Genomic DNA, 20,086 nt, shown 5'->3' with positions numbered 1-20,086 from the left:
GATGGTAGTTGGCCCTTTCCCATCATTCACATTACTTGATTGGGAAAAATGTTTGGGACCAAATATTTATTTAAATTAATAAAAAAATTGTCGCTTTATTAAATTTCTCAAACCGAGTGAGTTACTGCAAACAGCTGCCTCCTAATTGTTGTTTCTTATATATGTGGGATAAGCATTTTAGTAGTTTTATTTTTACATTCTATATTAATAATCAATAATTTAGATAATTAACTAGTTGTCAAAAGTTGCATTAAAGAAGCCAAGCATAAATATACAGAGTAAAAAGGCATGAGACTTTGGGGAATGGGTGGGCTTAGGGAGGCAGTAAGGGAGGGTTCTACAGTATGGGGGGAATTGGAAAGTTAAAAAGTTGAAATGGTCGAAAGTTTGCACATTGTTAGAAAACCTAATGGATGTTGTCTGCATCATCGATGCCATTTCTTGACCGATTTTATCAATGAGCAGTAGCCTGCCATCCATTTCTCCCTCATTGCCAATGTTATGTTGCCATTGTTGCCTTTAGCCGATTGGTTGTGGTGTCAAATTGCTTTCTATCATCAATCCATCAACAACAAACGTTATATTATTGTTGTTGACTCAATGGGTGTTTAGCGTAACTTAACCTATTTGGCAAAGTTCAAAACAATTATAAAACACCCATCTCACTGCAGAAAAAAACGAATTTAGCAATAGATCATATTTTTTTACCTTCTGATATGCATCGAGAGCAAATGGTTTTTTACAATTTATCGCTTGCTTGTCATGCAATATTTTTTATATTTTGTTACTTTTGACATAATATGTTTGTTTTCATTATTTCATGCTATTGTTCCCACCAGCTGCAATTGTGTTATTCTATCGTTATCACTGTAATTTTGTGATTGGTTTTTGATGAATCTGTTAGCTTAAGAGGGGTGAAATAAGCTTTTTTACCCTCTTAAAAATTGACCTTAAATAAATAAAACTATAATAAGAATGTAAGGAAAGTTAAAAAAACAGCACACGGGATTTGAAGTAGTTTAGTTATAAAACTTAGTTTATTATCTTGGTTCACAATCAAGGATTTGACAAACACACAAAGTGTATACTATTATCTTGTAGTTTTTCACAATATCAGCTACTTAATCTTTATAGTTGGATTTTTCAAACAAGTTTCAGCCACAACCATTGCCTTTCAAAAGATAAGGCATAACCTTTACAAATGTTGGTTGTTTACACTTGGCTCTGCCACAATCAAACAACATTTTCAAATATTAGGTTTAACCTTTACATGTTTCACAAATATTATGAAATGATTTCTCAAGAGAAAAATATAAGATAAAACAACAAGAACTGAAACTTCTCTCTTGAAAGAGAGTTACAAAATTTAAATGTAAAACACTCTTTTTAAAAAATCTCACAAAAGAATAATAATATATATAAACTTGTGAGATGCAGAAGGCTTTTGAAAATGTTTTGAATGATTGTTTGAAGCTCTTGAGAAGCAGATGTTCTAAGTGTTGTTGTTGTCGTTGTAATCTTTTTCAGGTAACTTCTTATCTTATTTATAGATTTACTGCATTGAATGTTAATTGATATGGCCAATGACAATTGAAATGATTCAACTGAGTCACAATTGTCATTTTTTGTCTTTGAGCATTAAACAACAATATAAATTCATAAAAGTATACTCATGTTGTTTGAAATACATTTAATAAACTGAAAAGATAAAATTGACAAAATTCAATGCGTCCAATTACTATATTTTTCAAAATTTGTCAGTCGATACTCGACTAACTTTTAGGCTTACTTGACTAATATAAAATCTTACTCGATTGGATATACTATGTAATCGATTATATGAAGGGATTACTCAAGTATGACCAAATCATTACTCGGCTAATATAGAAGCCTCAAAAACTTGCAATATTTATTCAATTACAAGTCTAAGTTTACTTAACTAATGTAAAACTTTACTCGAGTACAAACACTTAATACTCGATTAATTTTAAGACAAAAAACTTAGCTAGCATCCAACTTACCTTCACTTGATTAAGAAGATAATTCACTCGAGTATAAAAACACATTAGTTGATTATAAAGAAAGTTTTACTCGATTAAAAGGCTACTCAGAAAATTTATCATAAAGATACTCAATTATCAAAAAGTTTTACTCGAGTATAAAAGATTGATACTCGATTATGAAAATTCCTTACTTGATTGATTTTTGAAATGACAGAAAATTGCATAATATACTCAAATAATAGATTATGATAGTCGATTATAAAACATCTTTACTCGATTATATATATACATATAATCGACTAATTTGAAAATAACTTGAGCCTTACTTGAATATATACAAAACATACTTGATTGGATTTTTACAAAATATTTTCAAAAACTTTACTCCATTAACACAAAAAGATTACTTGATTGACTCTCACATGCTTGATGACATATTCGATTATATTCAATATATACTCGATTACTTTGAGAATATACTTGATTAATAAGAATATGTACTCAACTATTTCGAAAACATGCTTAAGTATAAAATTATCAAACACAATAATACTTAAAAATGTTTTGGATATCACTAATGAACCAAATTTACTGAAAATATATTTTCTCATTTAATCGAGTATGCTTTGAATCTAATCAAGTAACGCTCAAGCCATTTGCAAATTAGTCAATTACTCGTATCAGTTTAATCGAGTAAAAAATGTTTCATAATCAACTATCATAATCTCCTACTCAAGTATGTTAAACAATTTTTTATTTTTTCAAAAAGATAATCGAGTAAGGAATTTTTTCTAATCGTGTATCAATCTTTTGTATTCGAGTAATGTAATATCTCAAATTTTCTAAAGGACTTAAAAGTAATTTTAACTTGAGCTATAGGTAAAATTATCAAAAGATTAAGGATTTAAGTGTAATTTCTTATAGTTATAAGTGTCGAATCGACTGCAAGAAATGCCTTAGAGTGTAATTGTCTAAGAAAACAGATATGGTCTCGACGAGCATTTCGAGATAGGACTTATGGTATTAAAATAAATCAAAATTAAGACTGTTTTCGGTACAGATAAAATACAGTTTCGATTTAGGTTGAAAAACTGAATCATCATAGGAGACTTTCAAAAAATAAACGAAACCTTGAGGTGATTTCGAGATGAATCAATAGTCCGGTGAGAACACTAGGGAAAAATTGTCACTATCGAGTAAGTTATGAATTATTAATTTTGCATTTTCAATATCATAATGCAAATTAATTGGTCGTTTGAGAGTGTACTTATAATTTGAGAAATTATCAAGTGTAATTAAGATAAATTATGGGATCAAATGTGTGAAATATATATTATATATATAAAATATATGTATGTGGGGTAGCTCTTTAATTGAGTATTTTTGTGAAAAAAAATTGTAAAAGGAGCAATTTCCACCGAAAGAAGCAATGTCCACCGAAAGGATGTAGAAGGATCGAGAGTTTGGTCGGGGTGATTGGCCAAGGCAAGGATTGAGGCTACTGTGGCTTCTCTATAAATAGGGAAGGAAATTGAAGAGAAATGAAGCAAGAAGAAATTAAAGAGTTGTAGAGAGAGAGAACAAATGGCCGAGAGTTTTGAAGCAGAGAGTGGCCGAATGAGAAGAGAGAGCCAAGAGAGATTAAGGCAAAGAGTTGATAGCCGAGCATGCCAACAAGAGCTTGCGAGAGATGGAGAGAGTGGGCTAATCGTGGTGGCTGGTTGCAGCCACAAGCGGCCATAACTGCAAGCTCCAAGCGGCCATGGTCGCAAGCTCGAGCTGGAGCAAGGCAGTGGCTGAAGACGTACGATGGTGGAGAGGTTGCCAGTGGTGGTCGTGGTGGCCAGCGACATCGGAGTAGCCGACGATGGTTGAGGTGAGCAGCTGCAGGGGTCATCCAAAGTAGGTGGCTGTGCTCAGGCGGTGGCTGCGAGGCACTGGTAGCTTGTGGTGCAGGTGGTCGTGCGGCTATGAGAAGTAGTTGGTAGCAGCCGGGGAGGATGGCGGCAAGGCCGACAATGAGGGCGTGCAGCGGGCTGGCATGGTTGCTCGCGCGCAGGAGCAGCAGGAGGTTGAAGATGAAGTGAGGAAGGAGGAGAAAAAAAGAAGAAAAAGAAAAATAGAAAGGGAAAAAAAAACAGAAAAAGAAAAGAAAAGAAGGAAAAAAAGAAAATTATAAAAAATAGGAAAAAAAAGTGGAGAAAATTTTGAAAAATGTCAAAATAATTTCAAGAATTATTTTGGGGTTAGAGAAGTATTCCGAAGCCAGCAAATTAATTGGACTCGCGTTTTGGGATCAGAGCACGCATACCGAGGAAGCATGAGATGCTAAGTTAAGGTGAGTAAAATTTCTTAGAAAATTTTAAAAATTTAGGAATGTTATTTTATGAATTTTTATAGTGAAATATTTGAGAAATATTTAGTTTGGATTTATTGAGGAAAAATAGGAAGAAATAGAGAGAAAAATAAAGAAAATACAAAAACTTATGAAAAAATATATTTTAATACTTATTTAAATAAATATAATGATTAGGGTGCTTTGAGACTTATTGAAGTGACTTGTGCGAATTTTGAGGTTGGTACGCAAATTGAGACAATGTATGTATTTCGAGGCAAAGCACAAATATCGAGGTAACCCCAGTGCAAATATCAAGGTAGCCCCATAAGATTGAGAAGGTAAGTGGTTCTACCCAAAACCTGATTTTAAGTAAATAATTTTATCATGTTGTCACATTTTGATGTGAATATGTTCATGTAGATTACATTTACATGGGTTGATGGTGAAATATGCATATGTACACGATGATATTTTTTATCATGCATTCGCATAAGGGTTTGAGAGTACGGGCCAGAACCGCTGCTCTTCCAAGCGTGCACCCATACACCTCGGCCTGGTAAAGAGACTGTGAAAATGGGGAGTAGCAATAAGATACGGTCGGCTCAAATCAAAATGATATGAAAAAGAATATTTTGCATCCATACACTTTGCCCCTAGAATATTCAAACATTCTAGATGGAGATTGTAGTAGAAACGAGAATGAATGAGGCATGAAATGACACTTAACAAAGTGTATGATGAATTGAATATATGTTATGTAACTCATGTATTTAAGTTTTGCTATTTCAAATTTTGAACTTTTTGAGGAATGATGATGTATAACCTTATTTTTTGTTAATGAGGATGTAAGAACTGATTTATGATTAATGTTAAGATGTTAGGTTCGATTCTAGGTTCCATATTTGATGTATATAATGATTCTCTTTTGAGATGGACGTATGGAAATTTTGGGATGGATACGATGAATGATATGGTTTAGCATTAGTTTTGAAAGAAAAAAAATTATTATTCCACAATTGTTCCAAGTTATAACATGTCCGAGAAAGTGGGGTGTTACAATTGGTATCAAAGCGAATTGATAATTAGAGACTTAGAAAAGTTTGACTTCGAGATTAACTGTTATTTCAGTTAAGAATTCTCATAGTTTAACCCTATTTGGAAATTTAGGGAATAATAACTTGGAGATTTAAGGGGATCTGATATCGTTAGAACCAGTTGGTAAGAATCCCAAGTGGAGACTAAGGGGAAAAAGAGACTAATGGTTTGTAGAATGAAATCCCTATTTAGAGATTCGTGGATTGTCGGTTAAAATCTTAGAGATTTTTAATTGAGGATCTAACCTTGTTAAGTGATAAGACAACTAGTCGGGATGACCTAACTATGAAAGATAGGGTCTAATGATATGATTCAAACATAAGGATGGTTCGGTAACCATGATTATGGATCTAAGAAATTTGGAGACTATTGATTTAAGGTCATTAGTTGAAATCATTACGATGAATGATAGGATGACTGGTAGTTATCGAGAATGATTGAATCATGGATGATCAGTATGATGTGACATAGCCTAGCTGTTGAGTTAGGATTGAATGATAAGTATTTTCGAGAATCATTTAGAGTCTCGGAAATAAAATGTGTAGATCGAGAACCTTAGGATTTGGGTCAAGACAAAAGATATGATGTCAGACTTAGATATTTCTATTCTAAAGATAGGAAAATAGTATTGGCTAAAATGATGGGTCCAAGTCCCAACGAACTAGGGTGTGAGGTATGTCACTAGCATGTTGAACAAGGTTGGAAAGGAATCAACCCAGAATAAGATAGACCGTTTTGTGAAGACACAATCCAAGGAAAGAGGAGCAAGTAATGTCTTAAATGTGGACTGTGTCCTATTTAAGGAATTGCATCGGGGTTCGTGGTCATCTTGTGAATAGGCGATGAGACGAGCGTTGCGAGGCTTAAGAGGTAGATTAACCTCGGTATCTAGTATGGCAATACTAGTGGGATCGTGAGATAGGTCGTATTGACCCTAAGGGAGGATGATGAAAAGCCTAGTCGGCAAAATTTGTGATTACGATTTAGTGTGCCAAGTGAGCTTGGGATTCAAAAATCTGTGAGGAAAGACATGTGAATGAGTGTAACCACTTAGGGACCTAAATTATTATGAGATTAAGATACGCTTGGGTAAAGAGTCCTTAGAGATTTTTGAGGTTCGGTTGTTTTCAAATTTATAAAAGATAGTTGGAACCAGATATCGTGGTCTGATTTGAGGTCTTCGGAGATAAATTAGTTTGAGATTCCTGAGGAATTTCTTTAAATGATTGATTTTAAGAACCATTGAGAATCTAAGAATTCGTGAGAAACTTTAGAGTTTTCAAGAAGAAATCCGGTAAGAATTGGAGTCCATAGGTGAAGTAAGTATCTACGCGCTTTAGTTGGTGAGACATTTATGGATTGTTGTGATGATTGTGTGATTCTTTCGACATGCTTGAGAGAAAACAAGTGATGACAGATGTGCTAGAATTTATTCTCTGAAGATGTATAGAAATCAATTCTTGATAAATAAGTTTGAATTTGCTATTAATAAACTTGAGGTTATTTGATACTCAGCTATGTGTGGCTTGACTAGGGACATAAATTATCAGGTTTTAAAAGATGTGATAATTAAGAGTCAGTATCTTTACCTCGATTTGATAAATTATTGCAAGAGGCTGAGACATTTTTAAGATTGATATACAATCGAGGGTAAGACAAGGGAATGAGACATTAGAGTAACCAAAACATAACTTTCATTCCATATGTTTAAAACATTTACAAGAGATCGAAACCATGAGATAGTACAAAAAATATATATAATAATAATAATAATAATAATAATAATAATAATAATAATAATAATAATAATAATAAAGGGAAACGAATCGACAATAGAGAGGTGATATGTATAAGGGTATCGATTGGATGATTTAATGAAAGCAAAAATTAAAAAAACAAATTGATGATGTGAATATAAGAGCTGCAGGCTCATTATGATGATGTGTGTACCGGCTTGGATGAAAGTTCGGGTTGAGACTCGTGGCCCAAGGACTGGGATATGTGGTTATGGGCTTTAAAAGTGAAATTCAAAAGGCATGTGTGGTTGACAAGTGTATTTGTCTAGGGATTGATGAACATGGCCAACCCAGGGGTTCTAATTTTGAGATGAGCGATGGCATCCTCGAGTTTCGAATAGGATATATGTGTCAGAGGTCTTGTGATTAAGATATGATTATAGATGGTATAGTTTTACTTGGAATATGTGATTACTTGTGAATAGCTACAACATGATTATTATGAAAAAAGGTAATGACGTAGGTTCTTCTCTAGTTATTTGATCAGTCAAGTGCTAAATTCGATGATGAAAATTTGAGATTTAGAATATATGGAAAATTTCGAGGATGAAATTTTTGTAAGGAATGGAGAATGTAATATCCCAAATTTTCTAAACGACTTAAGAGTAATTTTAACTTGAGTTATAGGTAAAATTATCAAAAGGTTAAGGACTTAAGTATAATTTTTTACAATTATAAGTGTCAAATCGACTACAAAGAATGCCCAGAGTGTAATTGTCTAAGAAAATAGATATGATCTCAACGAGCATCCTGAGATAGGATTTATGGTATTAAAAGAAATCAGAATTGAGATAATTTTCGGTACAACTAAAATACAGCTTCGATTCAGACTGAAAAACCGAATCATCATAGGAGACTTTCAAAAAATAAATGAAATCCTGAGGAGGATCTGGTTTCATAAGGATCAACATTGAGGTGATTTCGGGATGAATCAATAGCTCGGTGAGGACATTGGGATGAAATCGTTACTATTGAGTAAGTTATGAATTATTAATTTTGCATTTTCAGTATTGTAATGCAAATTAATTGGATGTTAGAGGATGTATTTATAATTGGAGAAATTACCATGTGTAATTAAAATAAATTATGGGGATCAAATATGTGAAATATATATTATATATATAAAATATATGTATGTGGGGTTGCTCTTTAATTGAGTATTTTTGTGAAAAAAATTTGCAAAATGAGCAATTTCCACGGAAAGAAGCAATGTCCACCGAGAGGATGCAGAGGGATCGAGATTTTGGTCGGAGTGATTGGCCAAGACAAGGCTTGAGGCTACTGTGGGTTTTCTATAAATAGGGGAGGAAATTGAAGAGAAATGAAGCAAGAAGAAATTAGAGAGTTGTAGAGAGAAAAAGAGGAAATGGCCAAGAGTTTTGAAGCAAAGAGTGGCCAAATGAGAAGAAAGAGCCAAGAGAGATTGAGGCAGAGAGTTGATAGCCGAGCATGGCAGCAAGAGCTTGCGAGAGATAGAGAGAGATGGCTGATCGTGGTGGCTGGTTGCAGCCACAAGCGGCCATAACCGCAAGCTCCAAACGGTTATGGCCGCAAGCTCGAGCTAGAGTAGGGCAGTGGTTGAAGGCTCATGGTGATGCAAAGGCTGCAATTGGTGGCCGTGGCGACTAGCGACATCAGAGTAGCCGGCGATGGCTGAGGTGAGCAGCTGTGAGGGTCATCCATGGCAGGTGGCTGCATGCAGGCGGTGGCTGTGAATGGCTTGCAGTGCAGGTGGCTGGCGACGGTGGTCGTGCGACAATGAGAAGTGGCTGGTAGCGGTCGGGGAGGATGGTGGCAGGGCCGGCAACGCGGGCACGGGCGTGTTGCGGGCTGGCCTGGCTGCTCATGCGCAAGAGCAGTAGGAGGTTGAAGATGAAGTGAGGAAGAAGGAGAAAAAAAAAAGAAAAAGAAAAATAGAAAAGTAAAGAAAAAGAAGGAAAAAAAGAAAATTATAAAAAAAGGAAAAAAATGTGGAGAAATTCTAGAAAATGCCAAAATAATTTTGGAAATTATTTTGAGGCTAGAGAAGTATTCCAAAGGCAGTAAATTGATCGGGCTCGCGTTTTGAGGTCAGAGCACACATACCGAAAAAGCATGAGAGGCAAAGTTAAGGTGAGTAAAATTTCGTAGAAAATTTTAAAAATTTAGGAATGTTATTTTATGAATTTTTATAGTGAAATATTTGAGAAATATTTAGTTTGAATTTATTGAGGAAAAATCGGAAGAAATAGAGAGAAAAATAAAGAAAATGCAAGAAATTATGAAAAAATAAGTTTTAATACTTATTTAAATAAATATGATTATTAGGGTGCTATAAGACTTATTGAAGTGACTTGTGCGAATTTTGAGGTTGGCACGCAAATCTAGACAATGCACGTATTTCGAGGCAAGACTCGAATATCAAGGTAGCCCGATAAGATTGAGAAGGTAAGTGGTTCTACCCAAAACCTGATTTTAAGTAAATAATTTTATCATGTTGTCATGTCTTGATGTGAATATGTTCATGTAGATTATATTTACATGGGTTGATGATGAAATATGCATATGTACACGATGATATTTTTTATCATACATTTGCATAAGGGTTTGAGTGTACGGGTTGGGACTACTGCTCTTCCAATGGTGCACCCATACACCTCGACCTGGTAAGGAGGCTGTGAAAATAAGGAGTAGCAATAAGGTACGGTCAGCTCAAATCGAAATGATATGAAAAAGAACATTTTGCATCCATGCACGAAATATGTTTATTGTTCCCTTACTTAGATGATTCACCATCTAACTTGGGTTTTGCCCCTAAAATATTCAAATGTTCTAGATGGATATTGTAGCAGAAACGAGGATGAATGAGACATGAAATGTCACTTAGTAAAGTGCATGATGAATTGAATGTATATTATGTAACTCATATATTTAAGTTCTGCTATTTCAAATTCTGAACATTTGAGGAATGATGATGTATAACCTTATTTTTGGTTAATGAGGATGTAAGAACTGATTTATGACTAATGTTAAGATGTTAGATTCGATTCTATTTTCCGCATTTGATATATATAATAATTCTCTTTTGAGATAGACGTGTGGAAAGTTTGGGATGAATACGAGGAATGATATGGTTTAGCATTAGTTTTGAAAGAAAAAAAATGTATTATCCCACAATTTTCCTAAGTTATAACATGCTAGAGAAAGTAGGGTGTTACAAGTAAACCTTTTTGATAATCGAGTATTTCTATGTTAAATCTTATGAGTATCTTTTTACACGTGTAAAAGTGATTAGTGGTTAATTTTATAAAAAATTTGTTATAATTATACCCTTCTTTTGATCTTAAAAATGGTTTAAATTAGATATTAATATATATTTTATGGTTATATGCAAATTTAAATTAAAAGATGAATGAAATGAAGTTCTAAAGTAAATAATAATAATATATAAAATTATATATAATCCATATATATCATTATATGCATGCATGTAATATATATATATATATAATATAATCTAATATATATATGTGCCATGTGTAATACATATATATAATATATAATTTATTAATAACATTAAATTATTTTTATTTTTTTTTAGGCATGAAGAATTCAAGCCCATGAAGACTTAAAGTCCATGAAGAATTCAAATTCATGAAGAAATCAAGTCCATGAAGAATTCAAATCCATGAAGAAATCAAACCCATGAAAAATTAAAATCCATGAAGAATTCAAGTCCATGAAGAATTAAGGCCCAATTTGAGCAACCCATGGAAGATATTATTTGGAGAAGGCCCAAGGATTATTTTTAATCTTAATAAAGATTAAAAACCAATTTATAGAAATCTATTTTTATTTTTTATGTGAGAGCTTTATTAGGTGTGTTTTTTAGCTAAAATCTATTTAACTATTAGGTGGATATTATAGCTAAAATCCATTTAACTTTATGAGTGCTTTATTAGGTATGTATTTTAGCTAAAATCTATTTAATATTAGGTGTGTATTATAGCTAAAATCCATTTAACTTTAAGTGTGTGAGTGCCCATTAGATATAATTATGTCTAGTTGAATAATTGAAATTGTGTGGTTTATATTGCATCTTGTGGCCTATAAATAGATCACTTGATTGCATTTGTAAGTGTGATTATTATTCTTGAATAAAAGTTTAGTTGTTTCCTTATAATTCTCTCTTTGAAAATTGTTCTTGTTCTTTCTCATTTTCTTTAATACTTTCTCTTATAATCTTACTTTTTTCTTTCTTCTTTTAAATTCTTATGTCATTTATTATTATTTTATTATTCACCGCCTAAATGGCCGGTTAATTTGTGCCTTTAAATTTCTTTAATTTTAATTCTTGTCATTTAATTATTCACTGCCTAAATGGCCGGTTAGTTTATGCCTTTAAATTTCTGCAATTTTAATTCTTGTCATTTAATTATCCACCGCCTAAATGGCCGGTTAGTTTATGCCTTTAAATTTCTTGTCATTTAAATTCTGTTATTTAAATTACATCATTTAAATTTATGTCAATTGACTTTCAAATAAAAATGAGTAGTTAAATCTAATCTTGGGTTAAGGCAAGGACAGTGTCCAACGCCAATGATTCCCAAAGAAAGCTGCGCTTTAAATAAGTAACATTAATTTAAATTTCAGTATGAGTGTATTAATTATTAAAAAATCACTAGGTTTGGATTGGAGCCTAAGCCTAACTTAGAGCTTTCATGCCATGTATGAGAGTTACTAGAACTGGAAACGCTATCATACCTAAACTCAGATGATTAATTTAGTTGTTTTGTGTATTAATTGCAATTGGATTTATGGTGGTTGCTTAAATTAGAATCTCGCATATCATGTATGGGGATTGCTTAACCTAGAACTATCATCATCTCTAATTGCATTTAATAACAAACCCTCATATCTGAAATTAAATTAATGTTGCTAATTTTTTATGCTAAAATTTAGGAATCAACGGGTTGGTACTGAAATTGTCTTAACTCAAGCACTATCCAAATTCATATTTTTACGTTTAATGTTTATTTCAATTTCTGCCTTACTTTATTTTCTAGTATCTGTTGTCTAAAAAAAAACTCATAAAAAAAACCTTGTTGCCAATTTGTCCAAATGCGTGTGCGTGTGTGTGACATTCTTTTTCTTTTGCCATAAATAAATCTCTCAGTGGACGACCTGGATTCATCCAGAAAATATAAATTTAAATTTGGACTACAACTGCACTCGTACACTGGCGAGTATAAACCTCTCACTAAAATAAAAAAAATATAAAAATTTTATTATGATTTGTTCTTATTATGTTTTAATTGCAGGGTGAGAGTGCAATCAAAAAGTTTCTTGATAAATCTAATATAATTTTATACTCAAGTGAATAATCCTTTTAATTGAGTAAAGATAGATTGGATGTTGGCTGGTTTTAAAATTAATTGAGTATCATGTATTTGTACTCGAGTAAAGATGTTTATTAGTCGAGTAATCTTAATTTTGTAATCGAGTGAATAATGCAAGTTTCTATGGTTTCTACATTAGTCGAGTAATAACTTGGTCATACTCAAGTAAACCCTTCATATAATCAATTACATAGTATATCATATTAAGTAAGGATTGATATTAGTCGAGTAAGCTTAAAAATAACTCGAGTATTTTTTGTTAGATTTTGAATTTTATAATCGTTACTCAAAGAAGAAAGAAATGACAGTTTTTGACCGTTTGAGCATTATCTCTTTATTTTAAGAAGTCTGATTATGTTCTCTTGTAACAAGATGATAAATGCGCTTATATATAATAAGTAAAATGTCTATCTTTATAATATGCATATCTTTCTTGATAAATTTGATTATTATCAGTCAAATCAAAAGAAGTTATGAGTATATACACGTAACAAGGCAAAACTCAAGTCTCAAAACTTTTATAAAATGCCAAGTACTCTACTATTGTTTAGTAAGCATAAGATAATGTCGAGTTGAACTAAACCTAGACACAACCAAGTTGAATCTGTTTCAAGCCAATGTTCATTTCTTGAGTGATAGTCTTCCATGATCATATTCCTTCACTTCAAGCCATTATCTAGTCGAGTCTCAAGAGGAGACCGGTGGCCCTATCATATGAGAAGTTGTAGGCCGAAGACCCTACACCACTTAGCCATCCCTAGCGATCCCAACACTAAATTATTCTATTACTACTAAATTGCACTTGTCACTCTTGTATTTTTAAAAAATAATATAGACCTCCCTTGACTTTTATTACCCCGTATCAATTTCCTTGTTTCGTCTTAAAATTATTGTTAATATTTTGTAAATACCTAAAATATTCTTATGTTTTTATCTCCATATCTCTCTTTCTCTTCTATTTCCACCTTTTTCCTTTCTCACTCTAATTGATAGACATTAATGACCATGACTCCTCCTCTCTCCCCCCCATCTCTCTCTCTCTCTCTCTCTCTCTCTCTCTCTCTCTGTAAATACCTAAAATATTATTAAAATATTAATTGAATAAAATATAATATTTTATTCAATAATCAAATTTATTGAATAAAATATTATTAAAAAATATATTTTTAAAATTTCAAAGAGAACGCGTTTTCTAATTTTCTGTTTTGAAAAATAGTTTTTCAAAATGACAAACAAAACGCGTTTTCAATTTTCTAAAAACAGACTACCAAAACAGAAAACTAAAAATGAATTCAAAATTCAAAATTGAAAATTGAAAAGTAAAGAGAACGCAGCCTAAATTTGTTGTTATTTCAAAAACACCCTAAAGCTATGTAATTTTGAGTTAATTACACTCTATTTTAGTTACCTCTCTAATCTTATTGTATATTTCTCTCTTTATTTTGTGTTAAAAGACAAACCCATAAATTTAGGCGAATCAAATCCAAATTAAATCTCCCCATCCCATCTCTCTCTTTCTCACTCCCCTAATTAAGGTTGGCAATGGAGAAGAAATCCATTATTAATATTCGCTAATAATGGTATTTTAAAAGTTTTTTGGTGTGATTTTTGAAGTATAGATAGAGGAAGGGTATTTTGGTGATTTTCACAAAATTAAGTATCCTTGGTTAACAGCAAGGAAAATTCTATTTGCAACCATACTTTTTACTCTCCGCAACCAGTATAAGTAAAATATTAGATTTTACTATTTACAACCACATTTATTACTTTTTGCAATCATTTATATTCCAAACATACCCTCCAAACACCATCCCTCAAAAAAGACACCTCACGCACATCAAACTCTCTTTTTCTTTTTCTTCAAACCACTAGAATTATTTGTTGTTATTTGCTGTATTATTATAATTATAACTTTTGAACTTGTATTAAATTATTTGTAATAATCTTTTATTTTAGTATTTGCTGTTAAATTTTATTTAATTTTATTTTATTTAATTTATGACAAAATATCATAAATTTAATATAAATTTTAAAGAAATAAAAATAAACATAATTTTATTATGATTTGCATTTAACTCAAAAAAAATTAAAATTAAAGTAACATTAATTTAAGAAAAAATAAATATAATATTAATCTAAAGATTCGGGCCACGATGATTCGAAATAATTTATATACATTTGGAATAATTTATATATAAAATTATTATATATAATATATAATAGTATATAATAGCATCCATTGTTCGGGAGAATGGATAGTATATATTATATACTATTGTATAATATATTATATAATAGTATAACATTATATTATATAATTGAATTCGGGAGAATGTAATTCTCTGGAATTTATGGATTTGAAAAAAATAATTTTTCCCAAACTCATGGGTTCGAGAGAATTAATTTTTCTCGAATCCATGGATTCGGGGTACTTACTGAACCCTGAGATTCGGGGTTCCCCAAACACTTAGAAGGCTGGGGTTCAAGCGATTAGGGATTCCCTGATCCCCGGAGTCTGGGGAACCCCAAATCACCCGAACCCTAGGGTTTGGGGAGTCCCCCAAACCCCGAGATTTAGGGAGTCCCCCAACCCCTGAACCCCGGGGTTGTTTCAAGGCACCGAAGGGGTATTTTTTATTTTTTAATTAATCTTATTTTTTTAATTCATCCATCGTGTGTGTATATGTAAATTATGTGATTTGACTAGTAATAGATGCTATAAATTATGTTATTTTCCCCCGAAACAGGAATACTCGTTATCTTCTTCGTCAAACTTTGCATAAACATTTGAGGATAATAATCTTCCATCGCTGATAGTAATTGCTGATAGTAGCTGATAATTGGTTATGGAGAAGAGAACTGGGCTGAGCAATGTTTGGTGTCGAATAATAGTGGCTGCGTAATACTCGGGGTTGAATAATAGTGGTTGCGCGATGTTCAAGGGGTAATAATAATTGATATAATTTAAACAAATATTGAAGATGTTGTATATAAAATGTCCCCATTTATCATTATTGCTTTTGAAATATTCTTGCATGTATATTAAATTAATCCAAGGGAGTATCTGATGGTCTATGAAGCACTGAAATGCATTGGACGCGTTGTTTTAGCATTTTCAAATTATTTTTTATTTTAAAAATATAAAAAAAACCCGAAACATTTTTCAGATTATTTTTGTAATAAGTGAAAAGTTCTAGGTCGATTCACAAATTCTAAAAATTTGTTGGAAATGCCGGCCTCCCACCTCGTGCACGAATCCCAACAATCGACCTCCTTTTTCTTTCTTCATTCTTCTTCTTCTTTTTCTTCCAACACTTTAAATCCCGAACCCGAAGTCCCCTTTTGCTGCTCTGGTACTCCATCGTTGTCGTTCCCCCACTCGCTCACTTCCACCTTTGCTTTCGATTCCATTTTGTTGGCCGAAGATTACCTCTCTATCGGTCGTGAATCTAGAAAATCGAGCCACCGCTGATCATGCTGTAATACCCGAGAATGATTTGAGGTCATAAATAATATTTGATGAAGGGCATAAATGGACTTTGTGGAAAATAAGACTATAGGGTACACTAACGCAACTTTGGACGATCGAATTAGTCAGAGGGAGTACCCTGGACCCTAGATAGCCAAGGAAAATGGTATAGTATCGACAAGTAATACGAGTTATGATTTTAGGCATCAAAAGAAGTTGGATCGGGAACGGTTCCCGGTACAGCTAAAAAAAGGCAATTGTGATTTAGGCTGAAATACCGAATTATCGTACGGGGCATCCGGGAAGTCAATGGAACCCCAAGGAAGTTCATATTTGGCATATAGAGTAACCCTTCAGTAGTTTTTGGAAGAAACAAAAGGGTTTGTAGCTAAAACGAAGATTCGGGCCTAAGTGCAGTTTTTTCGAAATTGACGGAGGGAGATCGAAACGATATTTTTTTGGAATTTTAAAGAGAGTGTTTTGGGATATTTCAAAGGGTTATAAAGGTCTTTAAAGAGAAGTTCAGTTTTTGAGCCGGGGGCAAAATCGTAATTTTTGAGGTTGGGGGTAAAAGTGTAATTTACCGAAAAATTAGGGGCATTAGCGCAATTAGTCCATTTTTCAGGGACTAAAATGCAATTAAAAATTAGCCCGGGGACCATGTTGAAAAGGGTCTAAGTGCAATTATCCAAAAGTTCGGGCCAAAGTGTAATTCTTGAAATCTTTTTACTATGGGCATTTGGGAGATTCAGGAAAAAACTTCATAAATGACTTTAGAGATAAGGATGAAGTCTCATGATGACGTTAGAGATAAGATGAAGACTCATGATGACTTTAAGGATAAGATTTGTATAAGATTTGATTGGATAAGAAAAGATTTGATTTGGATAACAATGATTGCAGAAGATCTTACAAGATTTTGGAATGATTATATAAAAGATATTAGAAGATTTGGAATGACTATAGAAGATTTACAATGATTGCAGAGAATCTTAGAAGATTTTGGAATGATTACAAAAGATATTAGAAGATTTGGAATGATTATAAAAGATTTACAATGATTGCAGAGAATCTTAGAAGATTTTGGAATGATTACAAAAGATATTAAAAGATTTGGAATGATTATAGAAGATTTACAATGATTGCAGAGAATCTTAGAAGATTTTGGAATGATTGCAAAAGATATCAAAAGATTTGGAATGATTATAGAAAATATTAGAAGATTTGGAATGATTGGAAAAGATTTTGAAAGATTTGAAATGATTGCAGAATATATATTTCTTGGTGGCTAAGTTTCCTAAACGTATAAATAGGGGCTCAAGGCTAGGGATTCTCTCATTCGAAATTGTGATACATTTGTGCTAGACGAGAGTGCTTCGGGTTTAGTGGATAGAGGGTTTTTAAAGCATACGCGAGGCATCACACGCGTAGAGCACTTAGGCAGCGCGTGAGGACCTGTAAGGAGGTGGTTTGGTTAAAAGACTTGAGGAGTTGCACGAAAATTGAGGTTGGGCACAAGATTCGAGGTGTTCTGAGTTTCGTTCAAGGTGAGTTGTTCGCTACCAAAATTTGGCTTTCTTGTGAGTGGTTTTCCTCCAAAACTTGATTTATTGTGCTTGTTCTATCTGAACATATGGTGATTTCATGCAAAATGGTTTTGTGCATTAAAATGGTAATCGGTGACGGTTGGATTTATGAGGGAGGTTTGTCCCTAAACGTTTTGAACTGTGCATTGCATTTTATAAATGTTGTTTATACGATGCATTGAATTGTGAATTGTGAATTGTTGCATTGTCTTGAGTTTTATGTGTACGTATGGAATGTCAGCCTCGGATGTTGTCTGGATAGTGTAGCCATAATTCTCCAAGGGCGTGACGGAATAATAGGGGTATCTGATGCTGATGTGCATGTCAGGATAGCCGCCTTGGTTTTCGTGCCAGACCGTTTGGTCAGGGAAGTTGCACTAGGACGACTAGGTGGTCCATACTGTGTTGTTCATGTGGGATGTCAGCCTAGGATGTTGTCTGGATAGTGTAGCCGTAATTCTCCAAGGGCGTGACGGAATAATAGGGGTATCTGATGCTAGGTGTGCATGTCAGGATAGCCGCCTTGATTTCCGTGCCAGGCCGTTTGGCCAGGGAAGTTGCACTAGGACGACTAGGTGGTCCATGTGAAATTTTGGAGTTGGGATTGTATGGTGGTTCTTGGATGCTTAAGGTGGGAACGTATTCTGGTGAGATGCGTTGGCAGCCCCATTTAAGCTAGAATCGCGTCGCGTCGTCGTGTCGTCGAGTCGGTGTGGTGGCATAGCTTTTAGAGAGATTGCTCTTTCCCCATGGTAGGGTTAAGCGCGTGGGAATTCTCTTGAGCTAGGGCTTACCGAGTATATTGGTTTATTTCATGTCTTGCATTATTCATGAAAAATGTGTTTTGAACTCTCACTTAGATGATTCATCATCTAATTTGGACTTTGTCCCTGGAATATTCAAACGTTCCAGGTGAAGGCAGCGGTGCAAAAGGGAAAGGAATCGTCGAGGAGTGACGGCGATTAGCGGATAGTTTACATTATGTCTTTTCAGTTATGTTATTTATTTTTGAAAACGTCATGTAAACGTTGGTGCAACTTTATATATAAATAAAGTGGTTTCGGTTATGACCTGTTGAGGTTTCGATCTAGCTTCCGCATTTGTGTTGGTGAACCTGTCTTGGTTTATTAGTGGTTCATAGTTGATATACTGAGAAGGTGTAACGGGATTTTCGGGGAATGGTTTTTGTGATGGGTTTTTGTTTAAGAAAAAAATTATCCCCAGAATCTTACGTTACGTTAATGCTCCCGGGAATTGGGGTGTTACACATGCCCTCTTTCTTGGCCGCTGATTGTTCCCTTCCCCTCATCACCGCTTGTTCCTTCTCTCCTCGCTGCCTGTCGTTCCCACTCTAAGTAACACCCCATCTTTCTCTCAGTTCATTTGACATTTGCTAGTTGTGGCTGGCTGGCTATTAGTATTCCTTCCTCTTGTGTGTTTGTGTTCTTTAATTCTAAACTACGTATTTGTGTTTGTTCACTACTTCACTTATTGCTATCTTATTTGAGTTAGTGTGCGTCTAAATATGGATTGTTTTGCTATTTGAGTTAGTGTACAGCTACGATATGGAGTTATGTCTATGAGTTACGTGTTTGATTCATTTATACATCACAGATACATCAAATTCAGTTATCATCAAAATATTAGAGTTTGAATTTGGTGGAGATTGGAAGGATAATAATTTTTTCTTCTTAAAGATGAAGCTGAATATTGTTCCTACTTCTTAATTTCTCACGTTATTTAAATTATTTATTTATTTTTAATTATTAAGTCAGGATGATATAACTTTATCAATAATGTTGATAGTTCTTTGAATATATTGTGAATTTATGTTTATATTTGTTTGAATACATTATGGAACTTATATTTATTGTTTATATTTGTTTGGACTATGTTTGAATAATTTTTTATATTAAAAATTATATTTATAAAAAAACTCTTATATTTTGTAAATTTACAATTTATCTGCATTTTTGTTTTTTACCTTTTTGAAAAAATATTATTTTTCCGTTTCTGTTTTTGTAACGGCCCGCCTTTTGGAGCCCCAGTGCACCAAGAAGATCCGTGAGAGAGTCATTACTAAAATGATACCGAACAATAACACAACTATACCTGACACACAACCCTTATTAAATCATAATTTTTCTTTTTATTTTTATAACTTCTCATAATCGCCATTACAAAACCAATCACCATGAGCCCATTTGGCTTACATAATACACATATATCTCAAACATAAAACATTAACCTTCACACATGCACAATGATACCCAGGGTCTAGTTTCGGGAGAGCTCTGTACTTGCTAGTTGCTATCGTGACTTGATTATCTGGACCTAACTCCGCGCATACACTCCTGCGGTCTCGAGATGTTCTTACTTGGAATAATGTAAAGCAAACATGAGCAGCGAGGCTCAGCAAGC

This window comes from Diospyros lotus, chromosome 13, assembly GCF_014633365.1.
Source record: "Diospyros lotus cultivar Yz01 chromosome 13, ASM1463336v1, whole genome shotgun sequence".
Taxonomy (NCBI): Eukaryota; Viridiplantae; Streptophyta; class Magnoliopsida; order Ericales; family Ebenaceae; genus Diospyros; species Diospyros lotus.
The sequence above is the reverse complement of the archived record's forward strand: the minus strand, read 5'-3'. Positions refer to the sequence as shown.